Source organism: Camarhynchus parvulus, chromosome 6 (assembly GCF_901933205.1).
Source record: "Camarhynchus parvulus chromosome 6, STF_HiC, whole genome shotgun sequence".
Taxonomy (NCBI): domain Eukaryota; kingdom Metazoa; phylum Chordata; class Aves; order Passeriformes; family Thraupidae; genus Camarhynchus; species Camarhynchus parvulus.
This window is the reverse complement of record NC_044576.1, coordinates 20,968,298-20,983,381: the sequence shown is the minus strand read 5'-3', so window position 1 is coordinate 20,983,381 and position 15,084 is coordinate 20,968,298. Positions and strand designations below refer to the sequence as shown.

The 15,084-nt window shown below is 36.8% G+C and overlaps 1 protein-coding gene across 3 annotated transcripts in view; it reads left to right on the top strand.

Moving 5' to 3' along the window:
* The window catches only part of LOC115905082 (adhesion G protein-coupled receptor A1-like), a 253,460-nt gene that overhangs the window by 40,816 nt on the left and 197,560 nt on the right, over positions 1–15,084 (top strand). The window contains exon 1 of one of the 3 annotated variants that reach the window (XM_030951167.1): positions 13,321–14,566. The exons of the other annotated variants lie outside the window; for them this stretch is intronic. The gene's annotated coding sequence lies outside the window, so the exon portion shown is untranslated. Of the gene's footprint in view, positions 1–13,320; positions 14,567–15,084 lie in introns of those variants that run through there. 3 annotated transcript variants of the gene reach the window in all.

The following is a 15,084-nucleotide window of genomic DNA, read 5'->3' as shown; positions in this document are numbered from 1 at the left end:
TTTATTTTAGATCTATATAATTTTAATTTTTTTCTATATTTTAATTATAATATCAACAACTTGGACAGCATTTATCACAGGAGCAAACAATGACTTTGATAAAGCTCCATGGCCATGTATTTCTAGCCAGTGTTTGAAGGACGAAGAGGAGTTCAGGAGCAGCTAATCAGTTAGGAAGAAAATATTTGGAAACTTCAATGGAAATAAATAAGTAGTAATAGCTACACTATAATAACGCTACTTTCTGTATATATAGGTCAGTCATTTGAGAATAATTGTGAACAAGCCTAAAGGGCTATTTTTTATATCTATAGGCAACTTCTGGTACCAGTACATCTAAAATGAGTAATTATGTTATGCCTATCTTACAGTATCTCCTGCAGCTTAAGCTAAATTACCTTTATACTGCTTTGTAAGAGTAGCTTTGTTATGTAGAACTATTGATATAAAATTGTTGCTACATTCATGAATGTATGAATGTATTCTGTGGGGTGTGAATATTATCCTATGCAAAGAAATTATGTATTAAAATCAACCTTAGCTAATATTTTTAATATAGATGTGTGTGATATGCATGCTGTTCATGGTTGTGGAATAAAGTGGGTAAGTATACCATACTGAGTTGTTTGACTGTCCTAAATGTGGTTTAAAAATAAACAACCTTTTTCAAGGTCTACAGCAGTCCCTTTGAAGGATTTGGGTAAAGTGACTGTCAGAACATTTCTGCTGAGTAACATTACATTGTTTCTGCATACGGTTATAGTTGTGTCAAATACTTTCATTAATGTATTAAATGATATAGGAATATTAAGTGGTCTGGAATGGAGAGTGAGGTATTATTAACTAACTATTATTATTTAATATTAGGATTAACAGTGGTATGAGGTTTGTAAAAAAGTCTACCAATATTTTAGACAAAACAAAAACAATTTAGAACGCAGAATAGAATTACAAGTTTATTACAAGGGAAATTAGTAAGTTAAATTCTCATGTAATGAAAGTAGATGCAATTAATGTAGTGTTTAGAACTAAAGGAAAACATTTCCTCTGAGGTTTTCTTAATGTTTAATTTACATTGGAGAATTATACTGAGCGTGTAGTTTTAAGAATTTTGTTAGTTAAATAGTGAGAGAAATACTTGATCCTGAAAAGACATTACAAACAAAACTAAGAGCAATGAGAAAACAGAAAAACTGCCTTAAGTGTGTAGCCTCAAGTACCATCACAATCCAAACCATTCTATTTTCCTGTACTGATTTTTCACAACAGTACAGATAAAATGAATATTCTCTGTTTATAATTCTGTTTGACTATGGTGTTAATACAAAATCCATGAGTGGTCTGTGAATTGAAGACTGGAATTCAAGTGATGACATTCCCATGATTCAGCTGCTCTGTTTCTGTTTCATTTGGGGCCACTCTGGCCCCATATGCTTCTTATCAATATCTGTGAAATCCCGGTTTCAGCTGCAGGGGTGAGAACAGCTGGAATAGTCTACTAGGAGGTGAGTGTGAATGAATTACAGCTGGATGAGTGCTCCTAGCTCTTGGACAAAGGTTTCCCCAGCTTTGCCTTTTGGACAGAACCTGATTCAGCGCTGTACTTCAGGTGCTCAAAATGGAGAACTGTGGCAGCAACTGCTGTTGATGTTCGTGACTTACCAAAAGTGACCAAGAACTTTCATTCCTTGCCTGAAAGGAAGGACTGTAGCAGGAAAATCCAGCTTCCCTTAAAATAATGTTAAGTTTACACGATTAGGTGCTTAGGAACATGGGTGTGCTGGAGTTAAGAATTACTCGCTTAATTTGGCTTTGCACTCCTTTTGGTCCTGTTCAGAAGAAAAAGTAATGTGAGTGCCATAGAGGAAAGAATCATGTAAGTCAGTTTTTGGTTTTTTTTGTTTTGTTTTTTTTAATGGTTACCATGAGATCATGAGCTAGAAGAGTGTAAGCTTACATGGAAAATGAAATCATTCAATGTCAAACTGGAAAAGATTACAGAAGTAAAATTTCAGGTGGAATTGAATGACTTGTATATTCTGGCTCTGTCCTGTTCTGGAGTGCTTAAACCCTCTTTTTGGGTAAAGAATGGTTTGAAGCACTACTCCAATAAATGAATGACAACTTTCCCCTTATTGTTTTGTTTTTCAATGCATGTTACAACAGGAATTGGATTACAGAAGTGTCAGTCTTCTCAGGTTCTGGTGATTTCTCAAGAGCATCATGTTACACAAGTGAGGTCCCTCACTGAGCAGTTGTCTCAAAGTGGGACTCTCATTCTATCAAGCAAATCAAGAAAGGTTATTTACCCCTTAACTGTCCATTCTAAGAGTAAGACAAAATTGATTTCTCTAAAACTAAGGGTATTGTAGAATTCTAATATTTTACATGGAATATGTTTTTTCAAACTGTTTTTCAGAAAATTGCAGTTTGTTCCAATGATAACATAAGAATAACAAGGTTAGCATTTCAGATTTTCTCAAACTGTTGCTGCTATAGGAAACCTGATACTAGGTTTTCAGATGATAGAGCCAAGAAACCAGAGAAAAATATGCTTAGCGACACAGTTACTTCCTTTTTAATAATTTAAAGATAGTATTATATTTAATAATAATCCATTAATATTAAAAATGAAATGTAGTAATGTCTATTAAAAATAGTGATCAAAAGGCATGTATGAAATAGTAATATTTTTACTGGGCATTTTGTAAAAATGTTTTGAAAAACACTGACTCACAAGGGTGCACTTTCAGTTTTATGTATGTGTATGAACAGTGACTCATGAGTGATCTGTAGAGGTGGCAATCCCTTTCCACAGCTACAGTTTTCTGAAATTAAGAAATTGCCATATGCTGGTTTGGACAAGTTGGCTCACAAATGTGACATGGCATCTGGATCATGATGTGCCCCTGTGCCACTGAGCTTACACTATAGAGACAAGAGGCGTTTAGAAGTGAGGATCATAACTTAAATACTGTGACAGAACAACAGTTTTCTGTCAACTTTTATTTTATACAGATATTGTATGCTGTCCAGTTATATGGTCCTTGAGTTGGAATAAATCAGAAGTGTAGATAAGAATATAAATAAGCTTTTTTGAAGCAAGTGTGGTAAAGGAATTGTTTGTTAAAATATGAAGAGCTGTGTGGAATTTAACCAGAGGAGATCTACTGGCCGTAAATTCTTTAAATGAGAATGTACACCTTGAACCCATTTCTATGATACACTCTGTGGAGATGGCTGGCTTCACATTCAGGAGGCTGAGAATTCAGTTTGGGTCTGGAGCTGAGGGCAAAGACTTGGCCAGCTTGTAATGATTTCAGTTTCAGTGCCTTCCCTGTCTGCAGTCAGTGTTCTGCCTTCCCAGAACAGCAGGAGTTATAACAGAGATTTAAATAAGTTTTGCCTATGCTCTGGGTACCATAAAAAAAAGAAAAATGAAGGAGTGAAGTAGCCCTTTCAGGTAAGTCTCAGCAATCTGAAAACTCTCATTTAGTGAAATATTTGTAGGGATCTGAACAACTGAATTGTCTGTGTGATTTGGTGGTGGAATTATTGCATAATTGGAACAATATATTACATGGAAAAATCTGACAGTTTCCTTCTTAAAGAACTATTTTTATTTATTTATTTTTATTTTCTCAACATGGGTTTGACCATGCTATTACCCAAAGAATTGCAGGCTAGTGCATGTTACCAGGCTACTTGCAGATGCCTTGTCATGGCAGTATGGGCTATGGATGCTGCTGTGAAGCATTGCCATCCCCCTCAGTGTGCAGCAGTGAGTATTAGTGCCAGCTGTGGCAAGGCTTTTTATGCCTGAGGATATTTGGCCAGCCATAGTCCATGGGATGCTTCTGGGGACAAAGACTGAGGTGGCTGGGCCAGGTGCTTCAGCTGTGCTGGACCTTAAGCCAAGATCCAGACTAGGAAAAGAAATCTTTTCCCCTCATCCTGGTGCCAGCTGGGGCAAAACAATATGTCCTGCAGCTATTATCCACACTGCTAATTTTCTTACTTTGCACAGCAGCCACTGCACCACAGTGGCCTGGACAGCCCTGCCCATGTTACCCCTCCCCAGGGCAGCCTGTGGTGGCTTCCCTGCCGTGGGCTCCTGGTGCTCTGGGATCGATTGTGTGCTCAGGATTTTCAGAAGCGGCTGTATGAGGTTGCTCTCTCTCTCTTTCATAACCAAATGTACTTTTTCATTAGGTTTATAGGAGCATTATACCTCTGAGACTGTTGCTCCTTTGTCCCAGTGACTGAACCTCTGACGGGTTCAGAAGCTATTGGGAGGGAACCAGCAAATACAAATAAAGAAACGTACACAAACAGACCGTGGTTGCATAAGCAGTTTCCTTGGGAAATCAGGATGAAAGATCACTAAGCAAGATTACACATATTTTTCCCAGTTGAGCCAGAAGAAAAGCATGCCAGGCACTAATAAGCAGCAGTGGCTGTTTTACAGAAACTTGCTTTGTTGCATTTTCTAGACAAATTGTACTAAAATATCTCCAAGAATTTAGCAATGAGTTTATTTTTTGTTTAGATTTTATTTTTTAGTACTACTACATGAGTCTTACTCTCCCAGGCCTCACTTAGATTGTGTGTAGTTTTATTAAGTGCTGCTGTAGCATCAAGTTCCAATCACATGTCAGTGCTGCACAGCCACATGTTGTCCTCAGTTATTATCAGGCAAGATTGCCTAAAAGCTGCTTCCAATAGATTTCAGTGGGACATTCTGCAGCTGTGTGTTGTAGTGTGCAACAGAAGTGATAACACACTAAGTTGAGGGATGAAAAGGAATAAAAAGGCAAGCATAAAAATTAGACCATACAAAAAACATGCTGTTAAGCAGTTGTTACAAAAATATGATATTTAGAATTTCTTTAGCAAAATTCAAGTAATGGAAGTGTAAAACATAAAGGTTTGTCAATTTTAACATGCAATTTACATTTTCTAAATTACTGTCCTCCTCATTTTTTCCTTGCCCATACATTTGAAATATGCATGTGCACACACGCACATGAAGAAACAGATGCTCTTCCTGGGTACTGTGAAGAATTGGAAATATGCTCAAAGAAACTGGTAACAATTTTACTTTCAACACATTGTGTATGACATCTCTAAAGTTAGGAACTTCATAGATTAAATTTAGAATATGTGTTCTTTTTTGGATTGTTGTAAAAATAGAAAAATACTGGTTATTATGAACTCACAATATCTCTGACTGACAGCCAGAATCCAGCTGTGCAATGTTTTTGGCTTTTTTTTCCCTTGAAGATCTTGCAGCTGAGGAGTGTGCCCCTAACTTTGTGCAAGCACTTTTACCAGAAAATAAATTTATAAGCTTGGAGACCTCAAATGCCACTGAGCTGAGTGTTTAGAGAAATGCTGTGATGGTATTCAAGGAAAGGGCAATCTAAAAATCTGTTTCTTAGGGCTATTTGTTGTGTAAATAGTCATAGTATGAATAAAACTGATTCCATTTTATCTGGTTGTTGTATTTGGAGAAATATTGAGAAAGAGAACTCTTAAGCATCTGAAGTTGTCTTGCAACTTTTTCTTGCATTTAAAATCCTGCATGGATTTAGTAAATTTTCTAGGTCCAGTTAATAATGATAGCAAACAAGTTATTTCTTTATTCTCAAAGAACTAAAGTACAGATCCTGCAACCATTATTTTTTCTTGTTTAGTAATATGTCTAGGACACCTGAGGAATTCCAAGCAGTTTTACATGTAAAATTTTTCACTGTGTTGGCTTGTAATTGTTTACAAAAGCTCATTATGCTGCATTACTGTTTGAAGTGATTGATCATATTCTGCTAGATGCAGAGGGATGGGAATAGTTATGGGGAAGGATTTTTCTCCAGGAGCAAGACTCTGCTTTGTGCCTGTACTCTAAAATATACTGAAGATAATTCATGTTCCTCTTGGCAGTCATTGAACTTTCAGTTACCCTTTTGGTTTCAGTGTCAGAGGAAGGGTTTGTCTTTTTAATTATGATGATGCCGGTGTTTGCATGAGGCCGGGGAGTTCCCTTTGTCAGTCCTAAACACAGCTAATGTAGCTGGCAGGTTGATATTAATTGATAGATATGTTTGCCTGCTCTATGGTCTGTACTAAGGCACTTGTAAATACTGAGGTTTAAAAACAAAGTTCTGAAAATTCCTGAATTACTGAAGTGAAGGTACCTGCTCATTCAGAGATGTGTCAATTGCAGATAATTGGTTTTAAGGGTTGGAGATACTCAGGAGATAAAGAGCTTTACAAATGCTGAAGGAAAACAAACCCAGTGAATTTGGCAGTGGACAGATCAGAAAGAGGAAAGAAAATAGTTATGCATATAATAATCATTTATCACCTAAAATTAGAATAGCTTCCTGTGAAGTGAATGGTTTTTAAGGCTCATCCTAGAGCATGGAGAAAAGCAATTTCTACCAAGAAAATGAGTGTTAAGCTAGTGAATTAGACTGTATTCTTCAGAGTCTAATACACACACCTCCTTAGTCATCTAATTTTTTCATTGGTATAAATGTCATGGTCAGCTGCTGTAAGCTTTTTTTTTTTTTTTTTTTTTTCCTGGGATTTTTATCATATCCTGTTTTAGAACCAGATTCCTTACCCATCCTGGGACTCCTCCTGCGTTTCCTTACACCAGTCTGTCTTTGTGGTGGCTGCAGCCCAGGGATTTTGCCTCTCTTTGGTGCTTGGTTCTTTGTCATTGTGATAATTTTGGTCATGTTGCTCAATAATGCCAATGTCACATATATTGTGGTACAGACAGAAGATAGAAATGTTCACTTAATAAATGTGCTCTTTAAATATTTGACTTCATGTACCTGTCAATGAAGAGTGTAATGCATTACTAAATTACTGAAAAATAATTAAATGCATGTCAAAAAAAGAGTATTTTTTCCATGAAATCAATTTATTTCTACAAAATACATTTTCTATAAAATAATTTTAATATTTTGAAATATTAATGGCATGGATAGGTGAGATTGGTATGAGCCTGATATGAGACTGAAAGGAGATAGGAAAATGATCCTTATAACACCAGAGTACCTTCAGTTCCTCACTGCCAGGGTTTTTTTTAGCATTAAACAAGAGTTCCTCATTAACATTTACAATATTTGAATTACATCTTGTAAATAATTCAAAACCACAAATTTAGTAATTGCAAATAAAATTTTAATGTTACAATGCAAAGTTTCCCTTATCACTTAATTAGCTAGAATTATCTAATTATTTCTGACTGTTTAAGTCACAAAGTTTTTACCCAACAATATTTATTTATTGACAGATTTCATTTGTCATCATCTGACGACAAAGATAAGTTGTTATATTTTAGGCATTGCATTCAATTAAAAGTACAGCTTTTTAGCTTCTATGTCTTGACAACAATTCTTCTTGAGCATAAAGGACTTTGTATAAATAGGGACTTTTATGCATACTGTAGCAAATACGTAATGGTTAGGTAATACAGTATTTATATGTTGATGTTAAAGAGTCTTTAGAAAGAAGAAAATCTGTGAAGGAAAAGGCTTTTATTTGAGAGTAGTGATTGGAGTCAAGGACCTCTCTCATTTTAGGGTTTTTTAAAATTTTCATTCAATTTTTGTCTCATCACTTGATCTTTCTCTACCTCTCTGTTTTTTTCATCTGTATTGCTTATTTAATATCTCCAAATCTAGTGATACTGAGAGATCTCAGGTTATCAGGAAAGAGAAAGCAAGAACAAGTTACATTGGTGTTTGTGTAATGCCAATTATTTTACATTTCTACCTTATGTGAAGTCATTTTTGTACATCCCTGCCCTGAGTGGGAAGAAACCTTAATGGACACAAATACAGGGTATTTGTGTGCAGATAGAGGTTACTGATGCTTGTTGAAAATTCCTGCCCATAAGCAGGTAAAGACAGCAAGAGGCAACAGTAGACCTAAGGAACCTTGGAAAATGTCATGGATCTGGACTTGGAAAAGCCACTGTTGTTCCTCACTGTAGTTGAAGGAGTACAGGGTGAATTGCTTTTCAAAGTAAGTATTATTTTGCTGCAGGCAGTGTTTTAATGAATTGCACCGGAGGAGAGTATCTAATTTGCTATCATTGCATAGAAATTTAGAGAAACCAGAGAAGGAGAAACATCAATGTCACAAGTCAAACTGGGCAAACTTAATTAAAAATTGCTTTTTCCTTTTAATTCTGTCGTCCTTAATGGATCTCTTTGTTCTATGAATAACAGTAAGTTACTCATTTAGTAGTGCAAAAAACTGAGTATTTTTTGATAATGGCCTCCCTAAAAGCAAACGAAAAGAAAAGCCACCAACCAAAAAAGCAACCTCCCCAAACTCTCTAAAGGCCAGAATCCATTATGTTCTAGTGGACAGTATCAAAGAAAGATGTAGCATTCTATCAGGAATTGTAAAACTTTTGCTATTCTTAATATGACTGTCAGAAACAGAGGAGTTAGAAATTAAAAGTAAAATTACATTACCCTCTTTCTAACAGGTTGTATGTACTGTAAGTCTTACAACCATGAAGTATCTATCAAAGCACTTGTAATGCATTGTGACAGAAAAGTAATGCATTTTTTCCTCTATTCATTTGTTATTTACCAGTACAAAGTCACAATACAGACTATTAGATGTCACCTACATTATATTTACAGGATGAGACAACAGGAAAATAACCTGTATGTCTATTGCTGTAGAGTTGCTATGCTGTAATGTGCAAAAAAAAAAAAAAAGCAGTAATTTTAGAAAAAGAGGATGTTTCCTTTGGGATATTACAGTGCTGTTTAAAAATAGCAGTAATTAACTCTAAAAAACAGGTTAGTAAATCAATCCCATTGTTCCTGGTACAAGGGTCCAGAACCAAGTGTGATTTTCATCTTTTCTTTATACCTTAAGCCTGTTTTGTTTGGTTTTTTTTTGCCTGCTAAACTGCCACAGTCTATTTCTGTGGTATATTTGTTTCCTCCTGGAAACAGCATGGGCTACCAGGCCATATCTTTGCTGTTAATTCCATGGTTTGTAGTGAGGTCTGAGAGCTGCTCAGTGCTGCCTTCCCTCACAGGTGCTGCTCGTGGGGTGGCAGGACTTGTGTCATTCTGAATGCACTGCTGAGATCACCTTCCTCTGCTTCTGACATGGAATTGTGCTTTCAGCTTGGGCACAAAATTGCCAGCTGCTGGCACATAGCAGCAGTATTTAAGATGTCAGTGGTTTGCCAGGCTGCATTGATGGACTTTTGAGTGTAACTGTTTGCAAAACAGATTTCAGCAGGGGACACAGCAGTTTCACAGGACCATTTTTATCATAGGCACCAGTGTTTCATTTAAACTGCTTTATAGTCACAAAATATAGAATCTTTTTTGATTGACAAAGCTGAACTTTAGCACTTAGAATAATGCAAGCTGTATTTCTATGAAGAAATGCAGACTGGTTGAAACAGTAGGAAAAACAGAAATGTGGTTTTAGGGCAGTTTGTATGAACTCAGAGAGAAGCATTCTCAGAAGCCAAGCTGATGAAAATTAGTGTTAGTTCATCAAGAACTGAGTTAATCTTTTAAAGGGAACTGTGAGGTGAATTGGTAGGTGAATCTTTTTATTCAATATGTGGTTTTGATTCCTCAGCTGTAGGCTATTGGTGGAATAACTCTCTCAAACTCCAGAAAATACTGTATATTAGTTGTATTCAGGTGCAAAGTGGTCTTTAATGTGCTTATGTTCAAGAAGACCAAAAAGTTGCCTCACCTGGTAGTATGCATACATAAAATGTGAGACACCTCAAGTTCTGACTAAGGACATCTCAACACCATGGTGGTGTTGGGTAACAGTGAGGGTCCCAAGAGAAGCTCCAAACTCAATCCTTCCCTCCCAGAGAGTTTTCTGGGCCCTAGTGATAGCTTTCCTTTTTGTGTCTCCACCTCTGACTTGATATCAATTGACATTTCTCAATTGCTTACTTATAAGGACAAAACCCCCTGTTTTAACAATAAGTTATTGTCTGCCAAAAGTGCATGTCTGTAGACGAGGCTGGGAGATCTCAGATGAAAACATGCTATTTCTCATTCATATCATGCTAGTCTGTAAATGCTCCAGGGGTACCAATGACCCTGGGAGCTTGCTGCCCTCCAAACTTCTGGGGATGCCTGCAGAAAGCACGGCTTGTTCTCTGGAAGCTTGTGCTTCGCCAATAATCTCTGAGAAGGCAAAAAAAAAAAAGTAGAATTGAAAAGGAATGGAAAGAAGGGCTATGGTTTATGCCAGTTTAGTCTAGAGAAAAAAAAATCCCCAAAATGAGTTGTCTGAAGTAGTTAGTAAAGCTGATGTAATATAACAGCTGTGGGCAGTTTTTCTCCCCACTTCTTAATATAGACAGAATTGATTAGTTGGGTGTCGTGTAGTGCTGCGTGTGTCAAGTAGGTACAAAATGGTTGTTCTCACGAGAAAATTGCATGCAGACTTAGCACATGATAAGCTGTCTTGTGTTAACACAAATTGCCTCGTTCTTGAAATGGAAAGTGACTGGGAGAGCTATAGAGGATGTTTGTATAGTCTGAGCTATGCACATATTCTGTGAACAAAAAAAAAGAATTACAAAATTCCACTATGTGCTGCTTTTGAAAGTGTTTTGCTGAGGAGAATACAGAGAGAAACATTGTGCTGAAATAAAATGGGTATTTTTGTTTGCTTGTTAACTTAAAAAAATGAAATAAAATTGCTATGTGCAATGGTAATGAGATTCATCTGATAAAAATAAGTGGTTTAAGTTAAAAATAAGCCACTTGAGTTAGCATAATGCAAGAAACTTGTTGAAGCAGAACTAAAATGTATTTATCATGCCTTTATAACCCAGGAAACTGCCAAAGGGGCAACTTGAATCTCTTAAAGTCAATTAATCTCTGTCTATGAAAAATATGAAAGATATTAAATCAGGAAAAATGTTAGCTGTAGGTGCCTGTGAAAGCCAAATTTATTAAAAAGCATACCCTCAGCCATAACTGTAACACTTCTGCCATGATGCTGTAATTAATGGCCAATGAAAGAAAGTTTTACAGCTAATGTATGTACTCAGATACATGGTACATTTATTACTTTCACCAATTGTGTTTTACCTTTTTCTTTTTTTTTGCATTCAGTATTCCCATTTGTTTGTTCATGCAGAGTAAGTTAATACTTTTTTAAAGACCTTAAAGACATGCTTTTCAGCTGAAAGGGCAGTTTAAAGTACATTGTGTTCAGAACAAAACGGTGTTTTATGTACTATGTCAGCAGCTAAATTGAGAATTTGATGCTTTTTTCCTTTTTGTGCCATTAATTGTTTTTAGGTATTTCTGAGAAGTGCGAGTGCCTCACCAGGGACAGTTCTCCCATTTGAGTGAAGTTTAAATACTGTATTAAGCTTTCCTACTGTACAGGGTTATGTGAACTTACAAAAATATTTAGGAATGTAAGACCAGAAGGGGTTGCAGCCAGCCTGAACTTCCAGGGAGAAAAAGAAAATTTGTCCAGCTTTCCCTCTCATCATATACACCACAAACGAGCCAGTCCATTAACAGCTTTCCAGCTCTCCGTTAAGAGCACTGGAACTTCAGTTCAATATAATGGCTCTGTGGCTTATAATGTGTCACAAAGGAAGAAATTGTACTGAGACACAGGTTGGGTTTTGCTTTTTCTTTTGCGTGTCTTTGCCACTGTAACCAATAAATCCTCATCAGCCATTCTTACAGTTCCCTCAGCCATGACTGTGCCAGCGAGGGACACCAACACAGGCACTGACTTTTCAGTACTGGACTAGAGCAGGTTACCAGCATAAACTATCCAATACACCCTCATTTAGCCTTTTTTAGCAAAACAGGAGGAGCAGGAGAAACTCCTGAAACCATGTTCTACATCAAGCAATAAATAAATAAATAAATGTTGCTGGTCCTGGAAGATGCCTGGGGAGGATTCAGCTCTGGATATGCAAAAAATCATGTCACAATCTGCAGTTTCTAACTCTAGTAAGTTATATTCATGCATAAACAATATAAAACGGAACAAATATTTTAAGGCTGCTCCAAATATTTATTTCTACTTTTTCTTATCTATGATCTAAATGTGCTCATAGCCTATTTTTATCCATATGATTTTATAGTATTGTTATCCTTTAACTTATACTAATCCTTTTCTCTTTGTAGGGTTCACCATTTATAAACAGCGATGTAATATTCACTTTCCTCATCTAAGCAAGCCAAAAATATGATAATCTCTTAGTGACATCATGAAAAGAACCATGAATTGTACACATCTTTAACAAAAAATTATGGGCACAATGCCTGAAGTATCTAAAAGTAAGATTATTATCTGCAAAGATTTATTTTATATGCAATGGCAATGTTTTCTCTTTATAGTCTAAAAAATTGATTTTAATCCAGTTAATTGAATACTCAGATAAGTAAAATTTCAGCTTAGTTTAGCATTCAGAGATGATGTTCATGTTGTAAAACTGATACAGTTGAATATAGAAAAGACGCCTCTGCACCCCTTTACATGCAGTAAATAAATATCCTTGGGAAATTCACTGTGACTTTAGGGCTTAGGAGGTCTGTACAAAGCTGCTTTCTCTGCTCTTGCATAACGAGCCAGCGCTGACCAAATGGTTACTTAAAGAAGCCCAGTGAAAATTTAAAGCTTCCTGCTGAGGACATCAAATCGATTCCTATTTTCCATCCTGTTTTTATTTTTGTTGTCCCTGTTTTCAGGTTGAGTGCTGGATGGGTGGTGGTGTTCCTTTTCTTTTTGCTCTCTTGAGAACTGAGAATTCAGTAAATTGAACTTTTTTTTTTCTAAGCTCAGTCATCTGCACAGAGGGTAAAATACAGACATTTTGTTACAGGTCTTCTCTCCTGATGTCCTTGCATTCAGGTGTTTGCGGAGCAGTCTGTGATGATTACTTTGTATTTTATTTGTGTAAGTCAAATTAAATGTCTTTCACTTGGAACAGAAATGAGGCATTTCACTCATTTTTCCCCATTGACTATGTTATTGTACAACAGCTGCTCCCTGGTTTCATAGAGCTATCTGCTCATGTATTCAGACTCTCTATTACTGTAAGATGAGAAAATTCATCTTAGCTAATAGCTCTGACATAACTTCTCCTTCATTCATTGATTTCCTACCTTTCTACTTGCTTTGCTCAAATCTTTGATAAGCAGTGACAATGAAAGGAAAAACATAGAACAAAAGAGTGTGAGCAAGTATGAGTAGTGTGTGAGGGTGTGGGGGAGTGCGAGTAGTGTGCGCGAGTGTGCATGCTGTGCAGGAGTGCGCATGGGTGCCCAGGTGTGCACGTGTGTGCAAGAGTGTGAGTAGGGTGTGCAAGAGTGTGCATGGGTGTGCCCAGGTGTGCAAGAGTGTTCCCAAGTGTGCCCAGGTGTGCCCAAGTTCAATTTTAACAGGGAGTCCCTAGATTCTGATCTATGTCTATATGCACTGTGTTCCTGTAGTGAGTGAACAGATCTGTGACTTTCTTAGCAGAACTAACTCATGGTGTGTGTTCTGAGTGCACATTAGGAAGAAAAAAATAGACTGTGGAAAAATGTATTAGGCATTAAATGGGTCAATAATATATAATGTGCATTTCTGTTAATTGATGTAGCCAATGTACAGTGTAATAGCTGCAAAGGAGGTGTTGTGGTGTGCATGTGGTGCATGCTGTGAAGACATATTAAAACAATACACAATAGTAATTTAAATTCTAATAAGTCCTTTAACATACAGCAGTATTGGATCCAAGAGTATCTCTATGATTTCCCTGTCTTAAAGGGACAAGCTGTATGGTTTCATTTCTACAATATTAATAGAAAAGAAATTATAAGCCCAGCTACTTCTAGAGTATGGACTAAATGATGTGTATACATCATGTTTTGGTGTCGTGTAACCCCAGTTTATTTTAGGTTAAAGAAGATTGAATAATATTTGTGCTTTTAGTAGGAGCGTCTACATAGCAGATCCTCATAGTACAGTGCTTATAACTACTTTAAAGGGTCTTTGCTGATTAAAAAGCAGCTGTGCATGATTCTTTTAAACAACTCTATACTTACGTGCCTGTGTAATCGAATGACTTTTGGTCCATTTCCCCCACAAATCTGTAAAAGCTTTTTCATATGACAATTCTTCAATAAAAGAATGAGGGTTTACTGCTCACAAAGGTGAGCTAAGCCAAGTTTCATTTCTTCAGCCCACCTAATGTCTCTCAGCAGCACTTGTGGCTCTGCTATGTCTCCATGTTCTTACAGAGGTGCTGTTCCCCAATATTCATCTCTTTTTCAAAGGAACAGCCAATGTCTCTGGAGAAAATACAGCATTCCACTGAGCAGCTATGTTAGCAGGCATTTTAGGGAAAAAGAAGTAGGTGCGGGCTGGGAAATGAAACTCAGCCTGATGCCTACAAAGAATGTAGAGGCATAATTTATGAAGGCTGTGTGCTGGACACATGGAGCTGAGCACACGCCAGCAGCGAGCGTGAACCCTCGGGGCTCTGGGCTCAGGCCAACTTACACAAAAGCTGGTACAGGTATGGCATTGTTGCTGCTCTGCTACAGCTCATGGACCTTGGGCTGTGCCTGGCTTTCTTTTGCTAAATGAACCTGGGGAATTAATATCTTTAAATACTTGGTGTGTCATAGTGAGGTTGAGGTTCAGTTGGCTAAAACCCTAGCATTTTTAATGAACTATAGAGCATTAGCTGTGTGATTTCTATTTATTTATTTAAATGCTTGCATGTTTTAGAGTTTTTGCATATGTTGCTGTAGTGTGCTGTTTAAGCCACTGGTGGTACATACACTATGAAGACCCATTGATTGCCCCATTTTCTTGGTGTGTTAGTTGCATCTAAAAGCAGATGTGGATACTGTTTTCATTAACTGGGTTTAAAGAAAACTTACTATTTACAAAATTGCTGGGAAGGATAAACAACATTTACACTATTTTGTGATCCTCAGTCAGATTTCCATGAACTGCACATTTTCTGAATCCAAAGCTTTTCTAATGACCTATTAAGTAATTGTGTAGTTCAACATTTAAAAGATGATA